Below are 21,740 nucleotides of genomic sequence, written 5' to 3'. Positions count from 1 at the left end.
TAAGGTCTGAGTGCTTACACGTAGTGATCGCAACGGCAGACAATTTGAGAGTGGCCAGCAGCAACCATATGTCGAGCAGTGCTCTCTGGCGCCACCCTAAAGTGATCAACCAATGGTTACCAGCTCTGAGGTCAGCTGACCGGCCTGGTCAGCTGATCCCCCCTTGAGCATCATAAAAGTTCTGCCTTTCAGCGCGCGCGCGCGTATTCCTAAACCTGTGTGAACTAACAGGTTCAGCCACACCAGCTGCACGCTGCTGCGTGCAAACCGCCGCGCTGGACGCGGAACCAGCCGCCTTGCTGTCAGTACATGCGACGGCTTTTCCGAGTTCTGCCATGTCACTAGATGCGCGCTTCCACGTGCAGACCACCGCGTTGGACGCGGAATCAGCCGCCTTGTTGTCAGTACACGCGGCGGCTTTTCCGCGTTTTCTCATAATGTCACTTTGCTTGTTTTCACTTTAAGTAATCTGTCAAATCCATAAATATTTTTATTTTTTAAACCTCTAGAACCTGATTGTAAATGAGTGAAATCTCTTTCTATACATGATGACCCTTTCATGTTACAGCATCTCCTCACACACCCGGATTCTCAGTTAAACCACATGTCATTTTAAACAGATCATATAACTCACAAATATTGTATATTGCATATTGCTTTATTTCCTGTTTTTATTTGAACATGTGCAAAATGAAAACTTCCTGTAAACATCAAATGTGTCCTTGTACATGGACGTGGACATGACTATTTGTTTTCCTGTTTGTACTGAGAGAAGTCATAGTGTAGCAGCTTTTCTAACGCAATGCTGCTGCCTGGTACAACTATACACAGACCATGTTCAGACTTCATTATTGATTTTCATCACTGGATAACTGGCGAGTGGCTCAGCTTGTCACATGCTAAAAGGTTTCAAGGACAAACCTGGTTTGTTCCCTGGCCGTTGAGATCATGCTTCCTGACTGCTGAGCACATATTTTCTCTCCCAGGCAAGCCCACAAAGAGATGAAGGCTGCTTGCACATTAAGCCATGCTGAAATTGTACGGGAGCCTTTGCTGTCAGGTTTTGCTTATTGTGGAATCTTTAAGGAAATGAAGGTTCCAGGAACAAACCCTGTAAATAGAAGGCTGAATAGCCTTAGCATAAAAATAAAGGATTACAGAAATGTCAGAAAGCAGCACCCTGTTTATAGCTCATGCTGCCCAAGGCATTAATGAATGATGCCATCCTTTATTACAGGCTCAGGCTTTTATGTCAGTGCTCATGACGTCTAGTTAAGTTCCACTGAACTGTGCAATTATTAGGAAAAAAGGCGAGTTCTCCTGATCTGCAGAGAGTCTTGTGATTGCTTTTTTCAATCCCCCCTCCGTTTTGCTGTTGGTTTTGCCCACAAGTGGTTACTAATCAATGGTAATAATAAGTCTGTCTATAAAGGGGTAACTTCTGGGTTTGAGTCACATTCAAATTTAATATCGTTTTTGTATCATATGCCACTATTAATTGACCCCAGTGGTGACACGGCAATAAAAACCTTATAGAGGTGCTAATCTCCACTATAGCCAAAGCTGAAGGGTTTTACCCAGAGTTCTGCTGTTGCTTTCTCTTTGATCATGTTATACATTGTCCCACAGCAGATGTCACATGTATCATTAATTTGCCTGACAAACTTACAGTTCCAAATCTCTTCTCCAATTGTAATCTGCCGCTACCTTCACCTGTGCTGTGCTCAACAGATGGTAGTGTGAGCGGGTCAGCAGGCAGAACTGGTGCGCTGAGGCGCTGCTGGCTTTCAGAGGGATAATGAGGAGGGGAAAGCTGCAGTGCAGAACTGTTTGTGGGGTCAGGTTCAAACAGATGCTTTTTCATGAAAACAATTAAGGTGTGAGCTCTGCTGAGATGATCAAGTGCACTCTGCCAACATTTACCTCAGAACTGCCACAGGAAATGATTCAGCTATGTAACGAATGAATGCTCAAAGATGTGTGTATAACATCATTTGTACCACAAGATACGATGTGCGATATAGATTTCATAGTTTTGTTAGGCATATGGCCTTAAAAAATGGTAATTTTTTCTCAAAAAAGGCAAACATTTTTATTACTATTCCTGTACAGTTTAAGCCCATATTATGAGGTAAGTTGTGGAAAATGCTTTCCATTGTTGGCAGAGCTAGCAGTAATAACCACACAGGTCATTCTCCTCCTCAACTCTACTGAAAACTAACAAAAAGGCTACCATTACAGCTGGCCCCATCTCCTTCTTCTTTTCTTTTTCCCTCTTCCTCTATCACTTCCGTTTCTCTGTTCTGATCCCTCCCATTTCGTAGGTCAGGTCTTTCACATGTGTTATAGATTTATCTATACTATGGGGCTCTCTGCCCCCTAGTTATTAGGTGACAGGGGTTTTGGTACTTAATGTCCTGTTTGTAGAAGCCACCTGTTCTGTGTGGTGGCTCTTGATTAAGCTTGATTATATATATATATTTGGGTGCAAACTGTAGCCTAACTCCAGTGCAAAATGGAGGTAAGTGGGGAGTAGTTAGTGTTAGGAGTAGGTGGGGGGTGTTAAGGGTTAGGCATAGACGGGAGGGTTCAAGTGAGAATTAGAGTACAGAGGTGATAGTAGGATATTTGTAAAATTACCGATATTCTCCAGTAGCAGAAAGTAGAATATCAGTAAAATTGTAGACATTCTATTATTGTAATTTTTCACCCATTTTCCCTTGCGCCTCTTTTGCATAAACGCACCGGTAGAGTTGAACTTAAATCTTGAACCACTTAGTTTGTTCTGTTACATGCTTCAGACCCATGTTTCTTTTTATCTTTCAAGTTAAACTAAAGAAAAATCTTTGTGTAAATATGAACCCCAAGTGAGTCAGGTGAACAGATGGACATTGGACATAAAGTGTTAACTGGGTATGTCTGTAAATTAACAGTTCAGACACTGTAAAGGGAGATGTGGGTGTGCTGTTCACCCAAACCTTAAATTGAAAAAAATATATGGTGGAAATAATATAGGTTATATCAGTTCTTCAAAAAAAAGTTAAGCTAGTCTTAAAAGACTGACAAAAAGACTGTAAATCTAGTATGAGTTACAATGTTTTCTGTTTATTACATTAATGCTACAAAAGCCCAACGAAATCCCAAAGCAAGCAAGACAAATTCTGAAAGCAATTTTGTCTTTTGATGAAAATTTGGAACATAACTTTTACATTTCAATAACCTACTGTATAGCTGTGTTTGTCTGCAGCTATGTGCCTCCCCATACAAACTTAAAGTAATATAGCAGCAGAAGAAAAGAATCCGGGCACCAGCTGAGTAGCAGGGGGTCAGATGGAACACAGTGGCATGTTCTCTGTCTCATGACATGTCTCTGTGTCCCCACATTGCCGCTCTCTGCCCCCCCCCCCCCCCCCCCACTGCCGCGCTATAGCCCACCGAGATTAGCGACAATATTAGTGACTATCTCAGAGATAAACATGTGGGAGAGGGATTCCTTGTTCAAAAGGCCCACCAAGTGCTTTCCTGCAGGGTTTCCTCTCTCTCCCTGGCCGCTCCCCCGCCTCCCTGCACACTGTGAATGGGAGAATGAATCTCTCATTCCAGCCTCGTGACCCAGAGGTCACGAAAGTGAAAGAGGTCCAGTGCGGCCCACAGGAGCAGCGAGGGCGGTGGTTTTAGAGGCTACCTTATCCACTCAGCCCCCTGGATCAGGTAGCTTAGATTATTTTTTTATTTCATGAGCCCACCTCGGGCTCTCTTCAGGTAACCTTGTAGTGAGAGGGATATGAAGGCTTCCAGTTTCCAGGCTGTCCTGCTGATCCTGTGCCTCTAATACTACAGCCACAGACCCATAATGAGTATGAACATCAAGGGCTTTAATTAAAGTGTGGCCAGGTGTTTTGTTTTGTTTGCTTGTTTTTTTTCAGGTATGTGATTCAGACACTATTGCAGTCAAAAAGCCAGCAAGCTGCCATGATACTTGAACACTAAATGAATATGGCAGCAGCAGCCTTCATACCTCTCCCATCACAGGATTCTTTTAAAACCTTTAGAGCATAAACTTTTTTTCCTGTCAGCAGGTTGTGGCCTTACAATCATCGTCTTCCCTAGAGAACACGTTTTCCACTATATTGCAGATAAACTGGGAAATTAAATCTAACATCTATTATTTTTCCTTCTTTGGATATTTCAATGGTCACCAATGACCGATTTATACTTTTCTGCCCTAAAGCTGAATGTGTTGTGACTCCCCTTCATTGTGCAGCAGTGCCCTCCCATTCCATCTACAACCCCCTCCATGCATGCATCCATGTACTGTAGCCCCTCTTTCTTGAACAGCTCTCATGGACATTAACTTCCCTATTTCTAGTGTTGTTCCCCATTTGCAGCCTCCTCTTTCATATGTATTGACCTCTTTTTCATGACAGGTGCTCCCCTGGGCTACAGCCACCCAATGCCTGGGCCTTTGTGGCCTTTCCAGAAAATCTGGCCCTGATGGTCACAACTAAGTGACCATCCCACCAGCAGAAACCAGAGAGCGACAAGAAGTGAGCTGTAGTGGTTAGTTAAACACATTTGGCACATAAACGCATTATTCTATCAACCACTATACAGTGTTTATATACACTTATGAACTAGATTTCTATTACATCTTGCCTTGTTCAATTTTACATTTAGTTGGGCTTCAAAGGATTAAAAAAACGTCTGTTTCATTGTAAATGCCAATCACTTAGTTTAAAGGGGCACTATGGCGAAAAATTGTAAAATTTAAAATATGTGCAAATATTTACAAGTAAGAAGAAAATTTTTTTGCAGAGTAAAATGAGCCATAAATGACTTTTCTTCTATGTTGCTGTCACTTATAGTAGGTAGTAGAACTCTGACAGAAGCGACAGGTTTTGGACTAGTCCATCTCTTTATAGGGGATTCTCAGGGATTTATTTATTTTCAAAAGCACTTGGTGAATGGCAGTTGCTCTGTTCAACTGCCACTAAACTGTGTAGGGAGCAGGGAAGCTGGCCAGCATAATTGTTTAAATCCTTTTTAGGGAATATCTTTATAAAGAATAAATGCCTTGCTGAGAATCCCCTATGAAGAGATGGACTAGTCCAAAACCTTTCACTTCTGTCAGATTTATACTACCTACTGCAAGTGACATAAACATAGGAGAAAAGTAATTTATGGCTCATTTTACTCTGGAAAAAAATGTACTTCTTATTTGTCTATGTTTGCACATATTTTAATTTTTCGCCATAGTGCCCCTTTAAACTTGTACCATATGCTAAAAGATATTCAGATTTAACTTTTAAGTAATTTAAAGGGTATTCAGTAAATTCAGATTAGACACGTTTGCACTAAATGAATTTGATGTCATTCTATTACATTGCATAAAGAAATCAGCAACATAGATGATTTTTTTTTATTGATTTCTATTGTTAATTTAATGACGTGGGATAAAAATTGGGTATCTTTCTCTGAAATGTGTCATCTTGATTTGATGCAGACATTGGATGATGGTGACTCAACAGAATGACGTGACCCACTGAGTCTGGTGTGGCAAAGGTGGTTGTGAATATGCAGACCATTTGCGACATCCTGCAAAAGTCATTAGAGTCTATGGGATAGTGATGTAGGATAAGCTATGCAGCATTTTGCTGGGTCTTCAGGCATCTCGGAACTGTTAAATCAATCCTGGCTGATTGAAGATGAAGACAGTCAGTGCTCAGTGTTGCGAAAGGACCATACGCATGTCAAAAAGAAATGTGTTAATCTTATTTGAGTACCTTCCATTAAGAGCCAAGAGATGTCTGGTCCTTGAATGTTACTGTAGATGAAACTAGACTGACTTACCCTGGTTCAGAATCAAAACAAAATGTAAGAGGTGTCTTCATGGCGGACAGCCATAGAAAGGACCAGACTAACACACAGGCATACTTTGCCAACATAACCAGTAAGCTGAAAGGTGCTTCAAGCAAAAAAGAGGTATAGAAAATGTAGGAAAAACATTTGGGTTTTTACACTTTCCAAGCTGCCATGGCTGCTATTCTTTTTGCGGGGTTTGAACTGGTAAAGTATCTTTTCTGCTCACCTCATACTGTCCCCATTGACTTCCATTTGTTCACAAAAGTGAAAGAAAAGCTGCTTGGTAAAATTTGGAGTTTGCAGATGAAGAGAGAGATTATTTTTCAAAGGTTCTAAAAGCCCTGGAGTACTGCTGAGAAAAGTGCATTGAAGTAGCAAGGCAGTATGTTGAGAATTGTAGAGGAAGTAATGGCTGAAAGTCAGTCTCTCTCATATATTATAGAATATAAACATCATGAACATCCTTCATATATATCTCAGAGCTCGCAGTAGTTGTTCTTCAAATGCTTACATTCTGTACTATATCAAAGAAACTTGAGGAGAAATACTTAATGTGCACACATGTGCTTTCTAAGGTTCTTGGTGTTCTAAATGTACCTCGGGTGGTGATGCAGTACTCCCATACTGCTGAGAAGTCTGTCGTACAACATGTGTGACATTCTGAAGTGTAGGGTAAGTCACTGGGAACCATACAATTGCACTGCATGGCAGATACTAGCATAGGGAAATATACTGACAGCAAGGCCCAAGTAATGCTTGGGCCTCTTTGCATTTTCAGGTTTACATTTCACTGAAAACTTGCATACAAATAGAAGTGCACTTGTTACAATGTGTGGCCAGTACCACATCTGAACACTGTGAAGTGGAGAAATGTTTACAATAAAAACATAAAAAGATTTGAACTCTAACCCAGGACTGAACTTCACCCCAATCAGTAGCTGATTAGAGATGTCGCGAACCTCCGATTTTATAATAATAAATAATTTGTGATATAAATGTTATTTGTCTTGTCTACTTTTTCTCTTGTATTGAGCATAAATGGTAAATTTTAGGCCAGCTTCAGTTACTACTGTAGTGGTACAGTGGTTAGTGTGCTTGCCCACCACACAGTGAGACCCAGGTTCAAATCCAAGCCAATGTGAGTTGGCTTTTATGCTACAAATCCTTAAAGGGAACCTAAACGGAGAAGGATACAGATTTTTCCTTTTAAAATAATACCAGTTGCCTGAATTGCCTGCTGATCCTGTGTCTCTAATACTTTTAGCCACAGCCCCTGAACAAGCATGCAGATCAGGTGCTCTGACTGAAGTCAGACTGAATTAGCTGCATGCTTGTTTCAGGGTGTGATTCAGCCACTATTGCAGTCACAAAGATCAGCGGGACTGCCAGGCAACTGGTATTGTTTACAGGAAACGTCCAGGGAGGGAGGGAGGTGGAAGGAGGGAGGTGGGAGGAGGAGATTCCCAGCCATGGTATGATGTATACTGGTTTTTGAAATAGGATAATTCCCTGGCAGATGAGACCCTCCTCCCTCCGGTAGGAGGGAGGAGGGAATAGGTAGAATGGGAGGAGGGAGGTGGAAGGAGGGAGGTGGAAGGAGGGAGGAGGGAGGTGGGAGGAGACCCACAAGAGGCTAATTAAAATCTCCCTAGCAGAGTGTGTAGCAGCTGTCCCATAACTAATTAGTGTAGGCAGACAACTGAGTCAAATGGTATAAGGACCTTGCTTGGAGGAGGGAGGGTGGGCGGGCTTACAGCAGTGAGACCAGTGTGTTTGGCAATAATGTGTCTGCTGACAGTGATATGGAGGGTCAAAGTTTTGCTCAATAGAGCATAATGGGGCGAATCGAACTTCCGCAAAAGTTCGCCTGAAGCAGGCGAACGCGAACCCCCAAAGTTCGCCTGGAACTGTTTGCAGGCGAAACATTTCGCGACATCTCTATAGCTGATGCCAGTGTCGGACTAGGAGGTGGTAAAGCTGAAGAAATCCACTTGCTGGTCAAGCAACAGTAAACATGAGTTGCTGCATCGTAGTGAAGACTTGCTACAGTTTTCTATTGGGAGTGATAACACAGGGTTTCTGGTGCTTGGCCAGCAGGTGGATTTCCTCAGCTTTTCCACCTCCCAGTCCGGCACTGGCTGATACCCCCTTTCCCATGAGAAATCTTAACCTTTTCTCAAATAGATCATCAGGGAGGTCTGTACAGTTGATATTGTGTTAAAACCTCTTCCATAGTGTGATGTGATGACCAAGGTCCTGACAGTTTGCTGCCTGTGAACCTCGTCGCGTTGTGGGAAATAACAACATTTCCCAACTGCCAAGCAAGCCGTATCTCCCTCTGTGCATAGAACTCTCAGTAAACAAACATTCTGTACAGATCACCTGGCAGAACTAAAGATGTCACCAACAGTGATACATTTCAGAATGTAAATCAGGAAAAGGAAACATTTTAAAATGGGCAATCATTGACTAAATCTATAAATTAATTTTCTAAAAAAGAAGCAATTTTATTAATTGTTATTTTCACTACAGTCCCTCTTCAAATGCCATAAATCTCCTACTCACACTTTTGCTGCTGAGGTAGTGCTTGTGCTAGGATTGTACTTAGCTTTTCCTATGCCCCTCCTTGTGACAACTTTATGGTCTGCCCCTTACCCATGTGACCACACCTTGTCCTCACATTAGTGCAAAGGGCAGGGATAAAGTGCCTGACAGCCTGGTCGTCTTGACTTTCCCCCTATGTGCTGCATTTGATGACATAATCGGACATAACCGTTCACGCATACAGGTGGATGCGGTGGACACTGTGCCTGAGTGGCAGGGCGATCTGGTGGGGGAAGGGGGGGCTCAGTCAAGCTGCTAAAATGCAGCTTTACTGCAAAAAGTGTTTTTGTCAGCGAGTTGAAACCGGTTTTAGGTGAAGGAATGGTTCTTTTGTTAATCATGCATCAGTTCTGCTTGAAGCTAACCTAGTACTACATCAAATACTTGAGAACTGTCTTATAAAATCTGCTATGTGCAGTGTTATTAGCCATTGCTGCATCTCCTATTTTGTTGTGTATTACTCTGCTCGCTATGTTGTTGCACATTCAAATCATTGATGAATGTTTTGTTTTTCTTTTTTTGCAATGTAAAAAGTAGAACATGTTAGCAGGCAGTAAATGTGTGCCTGTATAGGAGCCGTGTTCCTGTCTAGAGCACAGGGGTACTTAGGTGCTGAGGTTTCATCCAAATTTTCCTGACGATTTGTGACCTGGAATAGTATTCAATTTGTCCTGGATGTGCAGTGATTACCTGTTGAGAACAGAGAGCGCTGATCAATGGAGGAGTGACAGGCTGACGGCTGGAGCTGCGGAGCTGCAGTGGAATATGGGCATTCTTTTCTCCCCTGGAATTTATTTTAAAGCCGCACTAGATAAACACGATCAAAATGCTCTTTGGGTGTGCGGATGTCATGTTTGTGCTGACTCCATCTTTATTACATCCTGGCTGTGCGATGGAAATGAAGAGAGCCCTTTAGAAATAGAAAGCAATAGTCCTGCCAGTAAATATGCAGGACAACATCCCTGGAATGAGCGCTCCAGACTTCAGTTACCTGCTTAGCTTGAATCAGAGGATATATCAGAAATCATTTGCTTCTGTTTTGCCGCATTATCATGTTCACATCCTGTAGGAGACAGCAAACCTCACTGTTATTTCTAAAGTGTTTATTTGTCTCCAAGTTTATATTTCTGGGATTTAGTAACCATTTGTAGACCTAGAAAGCCTTTGGTAGCAGTTGGTGTGGAGACAAGCACACTATTAATAGATAAAAAGGAAACCCTAATTATTTTATGGTTAATGTGATTAAATCAGGACTATTAAGTTATGCACATGTGAAACTACAACTTAATGCATGACCATCTGCATAACATAATGAACCACACGACTTGTTTGCACGACCAGTAAGTACACATGCGCTGAACAACTAAACAACCAACTCATTTAAATACTTATTTAAATATTCAAACGACTTGTACACATGTGGCCAACCGGCAGGATAGTTGGTTCGTTGATCCGTTGGTCGCTTGTCTAGTCGTTTGCCACACATACACATGCCCAACCTATCCTGCAACAGACAAGCAGAAAAGTTTGGATGATAGTTGGGCAGAGAAGTTGTACATGTGTAGAAGCCTTTAGAGGCATAGAATCAGCAGGATGCCAGGCAACTGATATTGTTTAAAAGGAAATAAATATGGCAGCCTCCATAGCCTTTAAATAATAATTTTCATTTATTGTGCATGTCATCTCAGGGTAATCTTGCAGAACAGAGGCTGTATGAATGCGCGCCAGCCTACAGGCTAGCGGCGTGTTCTGTTGCTAGGTGGAGAGTTTGACATGTGCACAAGGTTTTATTTAGCAATCAAAATCCCTACATACCCTTGTTAGCTATTTGATTATAATTACTTGGGGATTTGGAGTATGTTACCATTGTCCAGGTTTAGCTTGATTAATACCTTATATCATAGGTTTCAATAATTTTTATTAAAGAATTTCAAAATATATATAAACAGTCACATTTATGACATTAAATGTTTGATAATGCAGTTGACAGTATAAAGTTTACAGTTAAAGTTTACAGTACATAATGAGTAAAGGTACATAAGGTACAATTTACAGTGTAGTAGAATAAAGTAAATTGTATAATATACAATCAACGTATTAGTTACGGTGATATTTAGATGAAGTTGTTGTATATAATGCTTTGATTTATTTCTAATATAATATTGTTCAGAATATAATTCACGTTCTGTTTTGGTGAAATGAGTAGTAACCTATGTCTTTCAGATTTTAGATTAGGTAGTTGAATTTTCAGAGCTTGTACCTTGAACCTAATAATTATTAATTGAGATCTTGAGTTGAACTTGGCTGTCTGAAAAATGGGGGAATGAACCGCCCTACAGAGATTTCAGACAGTCCACTGTTCTGATTGGTGGGAAAGGTAGGTATGGCACAAGTTCGAAAATAGTCTGTTCCAAAGTTGAAGTCTGGAGAGGTTACAAACAGATTTTCAGTGTTGACCTCTGTATGTTCTGGTCAAGAAGATTGTAAAGTATTACTTAATGTCCTAGTATTTATTATGAGTGGTAGTTACTTTGTTGCATCATATTCGTTTGTTTTTGTTTGTATATTGTTAGTAGAAGATACCCTTCTGTCTGGGATAGGGAGTAGTATCCCTATGTTCCCACAAAGAGGGTACCTATATGTTTTAATCTAATCTAATAAAATATCTTAATGTTGGGGATTAATACCTTATATCATAAATGGACATCCTAACAAGATTATTGTGTATCTTCCAAAGAATTCCTTTTAGAAAAACTCTTGTCTGTTGATATGACTGCAGCAGGCAACATTACATAGTTTTTACCTGAAGCAGTTTATCCCCCAGTTTATTGTAAAGCATCTCTGCTGGTAAAACTAGCAGAAAGAATGTATAAAGAAATTGAATAAAAAGAAATGAAATCCCCATTGTTAATCTGCAATCTGAGACTCAGAACCACCTGGCCTAAAATATTATTTCTGGAAAAACCTAACCTGAAATAAAAAAATGGCGCTGCATTAAAGATATTTACTTGTTCAAACTCCAAATGTTTATAACCTTACTTGCCTCCAGGATTGACATTTAGATCCATCTTCACACTAAATAGAGAGTTATGGGCTCAAGTAACACTAATCAAATGAAATTACTCAGATTTGCTTATTTAACCCTAGGTCACTCCACTTCAACAATTTTCAAAAAATTGGTAGGTTGTAAGATAATTCCAAAGTTACCGTAAAGTGGCATAAAACTCTTACATAACATTCAATCAAAATGTGTTTTCCTACTTTTTATTACTGATACAGTTATCGTACTTGCTTTTGTGCACAAGTAATATTGTCTGTTTACAAATTCCCAAAGTACAGTTTATCTGCCTTGAAAGCTGTGGTTGCATTGCATTGCATAGCTGATGTATTTATATATCAAAATACATCTAGTGATCACTTTTCAGCTTTTTCTGCTCCTCCGCTCAGTTTAGGTAGTTTGCTAATGTTTTCTAAATATATAGTATCTGAAATAGGAATCTAAGCAAAATATAATGTTATCACCTCTTTGTATGCAACCAGAAGCTGTGTTTAACTGTTTGAATGCTGTTCTACTATAATTTTTTTTTAAGTGGTAGGAGACTTTATGCTATAAATATTATTTTAGAGCAAAGAGAAAATGCTGAGTTGCATACCACTTTAAAAAGGAATGCCTTGGCATTGCCTCACTGCTGCTAAAACCACACTGTTCAGTACCATCTCATGCGATGTGTGGTGGGTGTCTGCAGCCTGTATATATGTTACTGAATTGGTCACAGTGCTTCTTAAGTTCTCTACAATACCCATCTTGAACTGCCTGTGACAAGGGTTGATAGGTTTTGAATCCCCTCCTGGTTTGTTGTTTGTTTGAACTCTATTTAAAGGACCACTGCAAAACTCTTAAAATTTAGCGGTATAGGTAAACATATACAAATAAGAAGTACTTTTCTTCCAGAGTAAAATGAGCCATAAATTATTTGTCTTCTATTGTGTCTCCTAGTCCAAAACCTGTTGGTTCTGTCAGACTTCTACTACTTACTGTAAGTGACAGCAACATAGAAGAAAAGTAATTTATGGCTCATTTTAGTTTGGAAGAAACGTACTTCTTATTTGTATATGTTGCATATATTTAAAATTTTAAGAGTTTCGCGACAGAGAATACAAAGAGTCACACAGAGTAATTTACGAAAGGTTTTCTGTATTTTGAAGGACACAGGCCTATGTAATGACAGAGTTACTTTTCTCTTGTATTGGTCCTTCTGCCTGTTAAATAAGTCAGGTGCTTCCAGCAGCTCATGCAGTTCTTGTGGCAGCTGTTTTGACTCACTTAGTGACCTATTTATAAAGGGGCATCACTGAAAGCTTTTCAATCTCTGCGTTTCTCTGCACATATTTGTAATGTTAAAGGGAAGGTTCAGGGAGGGTGGGTAAAAAATAAAAATCAATTTCCACTTACCTGGGGCTTCCTCCAGCCCGTGGCAGGCAGGAGGTGCCCTCGCCGCCGCTCCGCAGGCTCCCGGTGGTCTCCGGTGGCCGACCCGACCTGGCCAGGCCGGCTGCCAGGTCGGGCTCTTCTGCTCTCCAAGGCCCGGAACTTCTGCGTCCCACGCCGGCGCGCTGACGTCATCGGATGTCCTCCGGGCTCTACTGCGCAGGCGCAGAACTACTGCGTGCGCAGTAGAGCCCGGAGGACATCCGATGACGTAAGCGCGCCGGCGTGGGACGCAGAAGTTCCGGGCCTTGGAGAGCAGAAGAGCCCGACCTGGCAGCCGGCCTGGCCAGGTCGGGTCGGCCACCGGAGACCACCGGGAGCCTGCGGAGCGGCGGCGAGGGCACCTCCTGCCTGCCACGGGCTGGAGGAAGCCCCAGGTAAGTGGAAATTGATTTTTATTTTTTACCCACCCTCCCTGAACCTTCCCTTTAAGTTTAAAAATGCGAACTGCAAAATAATAACTTTAGCACAAATAATATACTTCTAATATATATATATTATACTTCTGGAGATATGAATAATATACTGGTAATAATGCAATATGAGTTCAGACTTATAATGTGTTCAAGCCCAAATGTCAGTACTCAAAAATATATACCCAAGCTTTCCAACCCAGTGCAAATAAATATTGAAAGACCCAGTTCACTATCCCAGATTTTTTATTGCTTTTAAATTTGGGTAGGGAGCTACGTTATTACTCACACAATTTTTCATATTTGATGCAGCTGTTCAGAGAAATTCCCTTTGAAATAGTCAGCCCCATGGCTGAGAGATCTGTGTATAAACTATAGAACTACCAGCATAGTGAGAGTTACTTCCTCTGCACAGAGCAGATCACCTGACCACACCTACCTTCTCCCTCTGCGCTCTTCTGTGGAGCACAGGGAGCAGGTGAGTATGGTCTGCTTTGTCCTCACAGGGACACACTGACTGTTCTCCCCTCCAACGTTCTCCCTGTCTACCTCCTGTGAATGATAATGGGATAGGGGAGTACCTTGGACAGGTCACAAACTGCTTCCCATCACCATCAGTGTATCAGTTTTGTAAACTCAGCAAGTCATGTACTAAAAAATAATGTGAAAATGATTTATGTGCGATAGACAAACCTTTAATCACTGTGGATTATGACATATTCTAAACAATAAGCATACAAAAAAAATAAGCCTAAACTATCGTCTTTTTTTTTTTTTTTTTTTTTAGTTTTAACCCCTAAAATACAAGTGATATGTTAAATTGCCTGTACCCACTCTGGGTGCCTTTTTCTATAATTTTCAACCCAACATGGCCGGAGTGTGCAAAGCCAGTACTTGTAATACCATAGCATTGCTCTTTCACCGATCAAGGCTTTCCTCCTTCAGCCGAACTACTGTTGGATTAATGGTGTTATTAATGCAAAGCTGGGTTATATCACTGCCAGACACAGCAGGCTTATGCTGGGATTACACCATACAATTTTCTGTTAGATTTTTCTTTTATGCCGGGCATACACGGCGCGTTTTATGCGCCGGATCGAGCCAGCGGCTCGATGCCGGCGCATCTCTGCTTGTCCCCGCGTGCGCGCGGATCGATTGCCGCTCGCCCCCGCCGGCGCTTCCTTATCAGCGCTCGATTCCCTGTCATTGTCCGCAGGCGGAAATCGAGCGGGAGGGGGTCGAGCGGCATGATCGGGCCAGCTGAATCTGGCCGGATCAGCTGGTCGATACACGGTACAGAAACGTACCGTGTATCTCCAGCATTAGATTCTCTAAATTCAACATGTTGGAAATGTATCTATCTTACCATCTATCTGCCAAGCAATTAGGCATTGTTCTACTCAGCAGGAGATGACCAGAAGACAATGCACCAGAGATACTGACCATTTTCTACAGAAAATAATCTAATTATGCATTCTAACAGAAAATCGAACAGAAAAATCTAACAGAAAATTGTATGGTGTAATCCCAGCATGAAGCCGCATCTACCCGCGTACTCGTTCCCCGCGATGGCAGGGAATCAAGCGGAAGATAAGCGGCGCCGGCGGGTTCGAGCGGGGAATAGAATACGGCGAGCGGGGACGCGGCGGGGACGCGGAAGAGGCGATCCGGCGGCTAATCGAGCCACCGGATCGCAGCCTCATCTACCCGTGTAGATGAGGCTTTACAGTCATGAAGCAATCAGATAATTAATTAATGCTGGTTTACTGGTCATGTGATTGCACATTCTTCTCTTAAAAATGCATTTTGAGGATTATTGCAAACTTTTAATTATTGGCTGCACTGGCGTGGGGATGGGAACTCAGACATTTCTTTCCTTGTTGCGCCCACTTTTAAACATTCATTGCATTAAGCATTTAAACAGAACAACACAGCTAATACATTTTATATCTTTCTTGTCCTCCTAAATTTGTGATCCACAACAGTTTGATGTTCCAGAAACTCCTTTTTTAAGTATTGTTCCAACTCATGCTACAGTGGGATGCGAAAGTTTGGGCAACATTGGTAATCATCATGATTTTCCTGTATAAATGGTTGGTTGTTACAATAAAAAATATCAGTTACATATATCATATAGGAGACACACACAGTCATATTTGAGAAGTGAAATAAAGTTTATTGGATTTACAGAAAGTGTGCAATAATTGTTTGAATAAAATTAGGCAGGTGCATATATTTGGGCACCACAAAAAAGAAATCAAATGAATATTTAGTAGATCCTCCTTTTGCAGAAAATACAGCCTCTAAACTCTTCCTGTAAGTTCCATTGAGAGTCTGGATTCTGGTTGAAGGTATTTTGGACCATTCCTGTTTACAAAACATCTCTAGTTCATTCAGGTTTGATGGCTTCCTAGCATGGACAGCTCTTTTGCATCCCACAGTATTTGAATGAAGCTAAAAGAATACCAAATAAAAAGAGTGACTAATTGGCTGATCCAAGGATTAGTCTTCAAATACAACTAAATGGCTGGGTTCTGCCTGGAAGAAATTGCTTAAAAGAAACCTTTACGCCATTGGCTTCTTTGCCATCCTCCCAGGCTACCTCAGTCCTCTGCTGGCCATCCAGGTGCATCTTCCAGTTGGCACCTGTCGCCATGTACTGCGTATGTCCATCCGCGCGACCCCATTGTGCTCCCAGCAGGATAGGCCTGGGAAGACAGTGAGGGAGCCAATGGCCTGAAGTGGGCTGGAGGAAGCTCCAGGTACGTATAAATGTTTTCTTTTTTCTGTCTCAGGTACGTTTTCAATAAATGATAACTCTATTGTCTTCTGAATTGGGAATCGAACAATTTGTTTCTCTAGTTTTCCTTCTGACTGATTCAAATAGAATGAGTCAGACAGATATCTAGAGAGAAAGCATTAAATAGGAACTTCAGCCTAAACAAACATACTTTCATTAAGTTATATTAGTTATGTTAACTAAAATAGATAGGTAATATAATCTCTTACCCACCCTGTTTTAAAAGAACAGGCAAATGTTTGTGATTTCATGGGGGAGCCATCTTTTTGGTTGAAAGGAGGTGACAGGAAGCATGAGACACAGTTCCAACTGTCCTGTGTGCTGATCACCCCTCCCAGTTGCTAGGCAACGTGAACAACAGCATAGGAAATCCCATCATGCTTTGCACAGCATCAGGAAAAAAAAGTGTGAGAGAACGCGGAAAAGCCGCTGCATGTGCTGCTGAGGAGGCAGCTGATTCCGCGTCCAATGCGGCGGTTTGCACGTGGAAGCGTGCATCTGGTAACAGGGCAGAACGTGGAAAAGCCGCCGCATGTAACAACAGTAAGGTGGCTGGTTCCGCGTCCAGTGCGGCGGTTTGCACGCGGCAGCGTGTGTCTGGTGTGGCTGAGTCTGTTAGTGCACACAGGCTTAGGAATACGCGCGCGTGCGCGCTCAGAGGCAGAACTCTTATACTGGGCAAGGAGAGGTCAGCTGATCACACTGATCAGCTGACTCCAGAGCAGTACTCTATTGGATGATCATTAGGGGTGGTGCCCGAGAGCACTACTCCATATATAGTTACTGCTGGCCAGTCTCAAGTTGTCTGCCGTTGCGAACACTACGTGGAAGCACTCAGACCTTAGTCAGATCCAACAGTGTGTTTGAACCAGGTGGACCTGGGAATTCACACTGAGCCAGATTACCTGTATTGTTGTTCTGTTTATGCTTAGACTAGTTCCAGGGTGTAGAGACCACGGACCTCACACCCAGACTAGGGAACTTGCATTATCATTTGTGTTATACTCCAGACTAGTTCCAGGATGCTGAGACCACGGACCTCGCACCCAAGACTAGGGAACTGTATTATCATTTGTGTTATACTCCAGACTAGTTCCAGGGTGCTGAGACCACGGACCTCGCACCCAAGACTAGGGAACTGTATTATCATTTGTGTTATACTCCAGACTAGTTCCAGGGTGCTGAGACCACGGACCTTGCACCCAAGACTAGGGAACTTGTGCGATCATTCTGTTATTCATCAGACTAGTTCCAGGGTGTAGAGATCAAGGACCTCACACCCAGACTAGGCATTGTTTGATATCTGTTTTGACTTATTGCTTTCCTGACCACTCCTCTGTCCTCTGATTCAGTACCTTGCATATCTGATACTCTGTTGCCAAACCCTGCTAGCCTTGGATACCGAATCAGCCTTCTGTCTATGTACTTTATCTGACCGTGTGTTGACGACCTGGCTTGCCCGACCTCGAGAGCTCAGAATCAGAATCATCTTTATTATCGCCAAGCACACCAAGTGGTGTACCCGGAATTGCTTGTGGTTCACATGGCAAGAGTAAATCAGGAATATAACAACACATGTTTGCGAACAGAGCGAGGGCAAGCAGGACATACATACATTTAAAGCATATTAGTTTCAGTTCAATTCAATTAGAGTCCTGGGGGTTGGGGGACTGGAGTTGCTGCTGTGGAAGTCCATGTTTCAGTCAGAGTTTACAGCTGAGAGGAGGGGATGCCTGGGGCTAGAGTGACCCCTGAATGTAGGCCTGGGGGGGGGGGGGAGTTTTGAGTCCAGTGAGTTCAACAAGAGAACTGCTTGGGGGAAGAAGGTGTTCATGCGCCTAGTGGTCTTGGCAGGGATGGATCTGAGACAGCGTCCCAGTGGAAGGGTCTCAAAGTATCGTCTGCCCGGGTGGGAGGGGTCGAGTAAGATTTTGGAGGCTCTTGTCTTCATTCTCATGGAGTAGAGGAGATCTAGCGAGGGCAGTTGGGCGCCAATGATCTTTTCTGCTGTTTTTATCACTCTGTGGAGTTTATACTTGTCTTTGGCGGTTGCTCCTGCATACCAGACTATGATGGAGCAGCAGAGGATGGATTCGATGGTCGCGGAGTAAAAGCTGGTGAGCAGATCCCGTGACATTCCGAATTTTTTCAGTTGGCGTAGGAAGAAAAGCCGCTGTTGAGCTTTCTTCTGGGTTCTGGTGGTGTTCTGCTCCCATTTGAGGTCGCTTGTTAGGGTTGAGCCTAGGAACCGTACGCTTTGGACTCTGGAGACCTCGGACCCATCGATGTACACAGGTAGGGGGGCCGGAGGGAGTTTCCGGAAGTCCACGATAAGTTCCACAGTCTTTGCCGCATTGAGAACAAGATTGTTGTCCTTGCACCAGTTACAGATCCTCGCAACTTCGTTTCGGTAATTGTCCTCCCCGTTTCTGTCGATGAGGCCGATAATCGTGGTATCATCTGCAAATTTGATAAGTTTGACGGAGTCTGAGGCCGAGGTGCAGTTGTTCATGTACAGAGAGAACAGGAGAGGGGACAGCACGCAGCCCTGCGGAGCTCCGATGTTGGTGGTTCTTTCACTGGAGATGCGACTGCCAAGCTTGACCCGTTGAGTTCTGTTGGAGAGAAAGTCCTTTACCCACCTGCAGAGGAGGGAATCTGCCCCAAGATGCGCAAGGTTGTTTATCCGGACAGATGGTGTTAAAGGCTGAGCTGAAGTCCAGGAAGAGGACTCTAGCATAGGCCCCTGGGCTGTCGAAGTGTTCCGAGATGTATGCCAGGCTGACATTGATGGCATCGTCAACTGATCGGTTTTCCCTGTAGGCAAACTGGAGTGGTTCGAGGAGGGAGCTGGTGGAGTGCTTCAGGTGGGCCAGCACTAGCCTCTCGAATACTTTCATGGTGATGGGGGTCAGGGCCACGGGTCTGAAGTTGTTGAGTTCCGTGTTCCCTGGTTTTTTGGGGACTGGGATGATTGTGGACCTTTTGAAGCAGGAGGGGACCTTTCCTTCTGATAAGGATCTGTTGTAGAGGGAGGTGAGGATGGGAGCTAGTTGGATTGCGCAGGTTCTCAGGCAGAGTGAGGACACCCCATCCGGGCCCGAGGCTTTCCTGGGATTGAGTCTGTGGAGGTGTCGTAGCACATCCTCTTCCTGTACTGCGGTCAGAGTGGGGATTTCGCTGGCCCCTGGGGGGCCCTGTGCGTCCTCTGTTGCGGATGCCGTGAAGTCTGGAGCTGACTGGGATGCTGGGGCCACAGGCTGCTTGGATTGGAGATCAAACCTACAGTAGAACTCGTTTAGTTCCTCCGCCAGTTGTGAGCTGGGAGCTGCTTGGTGGAGGGGAGGTTTGAAGTTCGTTGCCGCCTTGAGACCCTTCCAGACTTCCCGCGAGTTGTTGGACTTTAGAGTAGGTCCTTTTTGCTGCTTTCAGTTCTCTGTTCAGGGTATTCCTGGCTTCCCTGTACTCTTCTGGAGTGCCCGACTTGTGTGCCTCCTCCTTGATCTTCCGGAGACGTCGTAGGTTGCTGTTGAACCAGGGCTTATCGTTTGGGAAGACTTTGAAGGTTTTGGTTGGGATGCATGCGTCCTCGCAGAAGCGGACGTAGGAGAGGATGTTTTCAGACCATTCCTCCAAGGTGGGTGCCTACAGGGTCAGCCAGTCGGTGCATTCCAGGCATGCCTGCAGCCTCAGTTTTGCATCCTCGGACCACTTTTTAACAGTTCTAGTGATGGGCTTTGTCGTCTCAATCTGCCTTCTGTAAGTGGGGATCAGGTGGATCACGCAGTGGTCTGAGTTCCCTAGGGGAGCGCCTCGAGAGGCCTTGTAGGCGTTTCTGAGGGCCGAGTAGCATTTGTCCAGGGTGTTGTGGTTCCTGGTGGGGCAGGTGATGTGCTGCTGGAAGTGGGGCAGTTCCTGTCGCAGGTTTGCGCTGTTGAAGTCCCCTAGGGTGATGATGAGGGCCTCAGGGAAAGCAGTTTCCCACCCCGAGATATAGTCGCTCAGTGTTCTCAGGGCATTCCTGGTGTCAGAGTCCGGTGGGATGTAGACTCCTACAAGGATGAGGGAGGAGAACTCCCTAGGTGAGTACCTGTGCCTACAGTTGATGGCTAGGAGTTCAGCGTCAGGGAAGCAGAACTTGCTGAGGAGTGAGATGTTGGTGCACCAGTCGGAGTTAATGTAGAAGCATATGCCGCCTCCTCTCGTTTTCCCGGAGAGGTCACGATCCCGGTCTGCTCGGAAGAGGAGGTAGCCTGGCATCTGTACAGCGTTGTCCAGGACGTTTCCGTTGAGCCAGGTCTCCGTGAAGCAGAGCACGGGGGTGTTCTTGCTCAGCGAGGGTTTGCGGGCGAGCAGTAGGAGCATTCATGCTATCTCCCCCATTAAGAGATAGTCTCCAGATCAGATAGTGACATCCACCTTCAGGTGTCACTCACCTTCTGGTCCTTCCTACCTCCAGCCTGACTCCACCCCTTGGAGAGTCTCAGGCTGCTGGAAGGTTTCTGTGTCCTCAAGAGCAGTATTCCTTTACTGCCTTTGATCATCTGCTCAGCAGGTGCATTACTCAAAGTATTACTGTTACTCCAAACACTCACATACCATAGGTGTCCAGAGGCTAGCAATATATCTATCAGATCAGGTATATATCTGCATTCTTGGTGATACTGCAGATCACCAATAATCAGATTCTCTCTGCGTGCTGACACCAATCGTTACAAAAAGCCTGGGCAGTTTTCTTTGATGGGTGGGGCTTAGCTAAAAATGCAGCTAACTTCCTTGGCGGTCTGATTCTTTCCAGATTTTAGGGTCTAAAAGCGGTGCAATTTTTTTTCACTCTTTCAGACCCTAAAACCTGAAAAAAATCATTCTGGCAGGGAGATCTGCAGCAAAATAAAAAAAAAAATTACCTTCCTGGGCTCCTGGGCTGCAGTTTTCTCTTTGCCCACAAGATGGCGCTAATATACATATAAACAAACTTCTCTATATTTCTCTAATATAGAGAAGTTCGTTTTCAATGTTAGCCCCGCCCCCGATGACGTCACGCTGCCACTACCGCTCTGCTGCCACCACCACGGCTGCGCTGCTCCAACTGGCTGCCGGGTCCCCGGAAGAATAGCGGGGACATGGGGGATCCCGGCGGCCAGGGAAAGACCCCACACTGCCGGGGAGAGAGGCTGGAGTCCCGCTGCGCAGCGAGATCGCGCGCGGGACTCCACAACTACAGGTAAAGCTCTGCAATGCCTACCCCGACCTGAGCTCGGGATCACCGATAGCAGCTGCTTTTTTCTACCCCGAGCTCAGGTCGGGAAAACCGGCAAGGAGGTTAAAATGATGCTTTGGTAAGAAACACAAAGTTCTGACGCTGTGAAACTGTTAAAGAAACACCAAGCCTTTTCAGTTCTGCTGAGTAGATTTTTAGTCCGGAGGTTCACTTTAAAGACATTTAAACATTTCCAGCTGATACTTGCAGTAGGGGGGAAATGGTTTAAAAGATATACATTACAAATAGCTTTCCTGTGTCGCACCTATTTCAATGACAAAATTCATGGCGTTCTCTTTTAACAACATTAAT

At 43.8% G+C, this 21,740-nt stretch overlaps 1 protein-coding gene and 1 long non-coding RNA gene across 7 annotated transcripts in view; one reads left to right on the top strand and one right to left on the bottom strand.

Annotated features, from left to right (window-relative positions):
* NEXMIF (neurite extension and migration factor) overlaps positions 1-21,740 on the top strand; it is a 596,318-nt gene that overhangs the window by 503,395 nt on the left and 71,183 nt on the right. The gene's annotated exons all lie outside the window — the stretch shown is intronic.
* Positions 15,612-21,740, bottom strand: part of LOC137527144 (uncharacterized) — a 96,154-nt gene continuing 90,025 nt past the window's right edge. The window contains exon 3 of the long non-coding RNA XR_011023139.1: positions 15,612-15,822. This is a non-coding gene — a long non-coding RNA (uncharacterized lncRNA). The remainder of the gene's footprint in view (positions 15,823-21,740) is intronic.

This window comes from Hyperolius riggenbachi, chromosome 8, assembly GCF_040937935.1.
Source record: "Hyperolius riggenbachi isolate aHypRig1 chromosome 8, aHypRig1.pri, whole genome shotgun sequence".
Lineage (NCBI taxonomy): Eukaryota > Metazoa > Chordata > Amphibia > Anura > Hyperoliidae > Hyperolius > Hyperolius riggenbachi.
The sequence above is the reverse complement of the archived record's forward strand: the minus strand, read 5'-3'. Positions and strand labels throughout refer to the sequence as shown.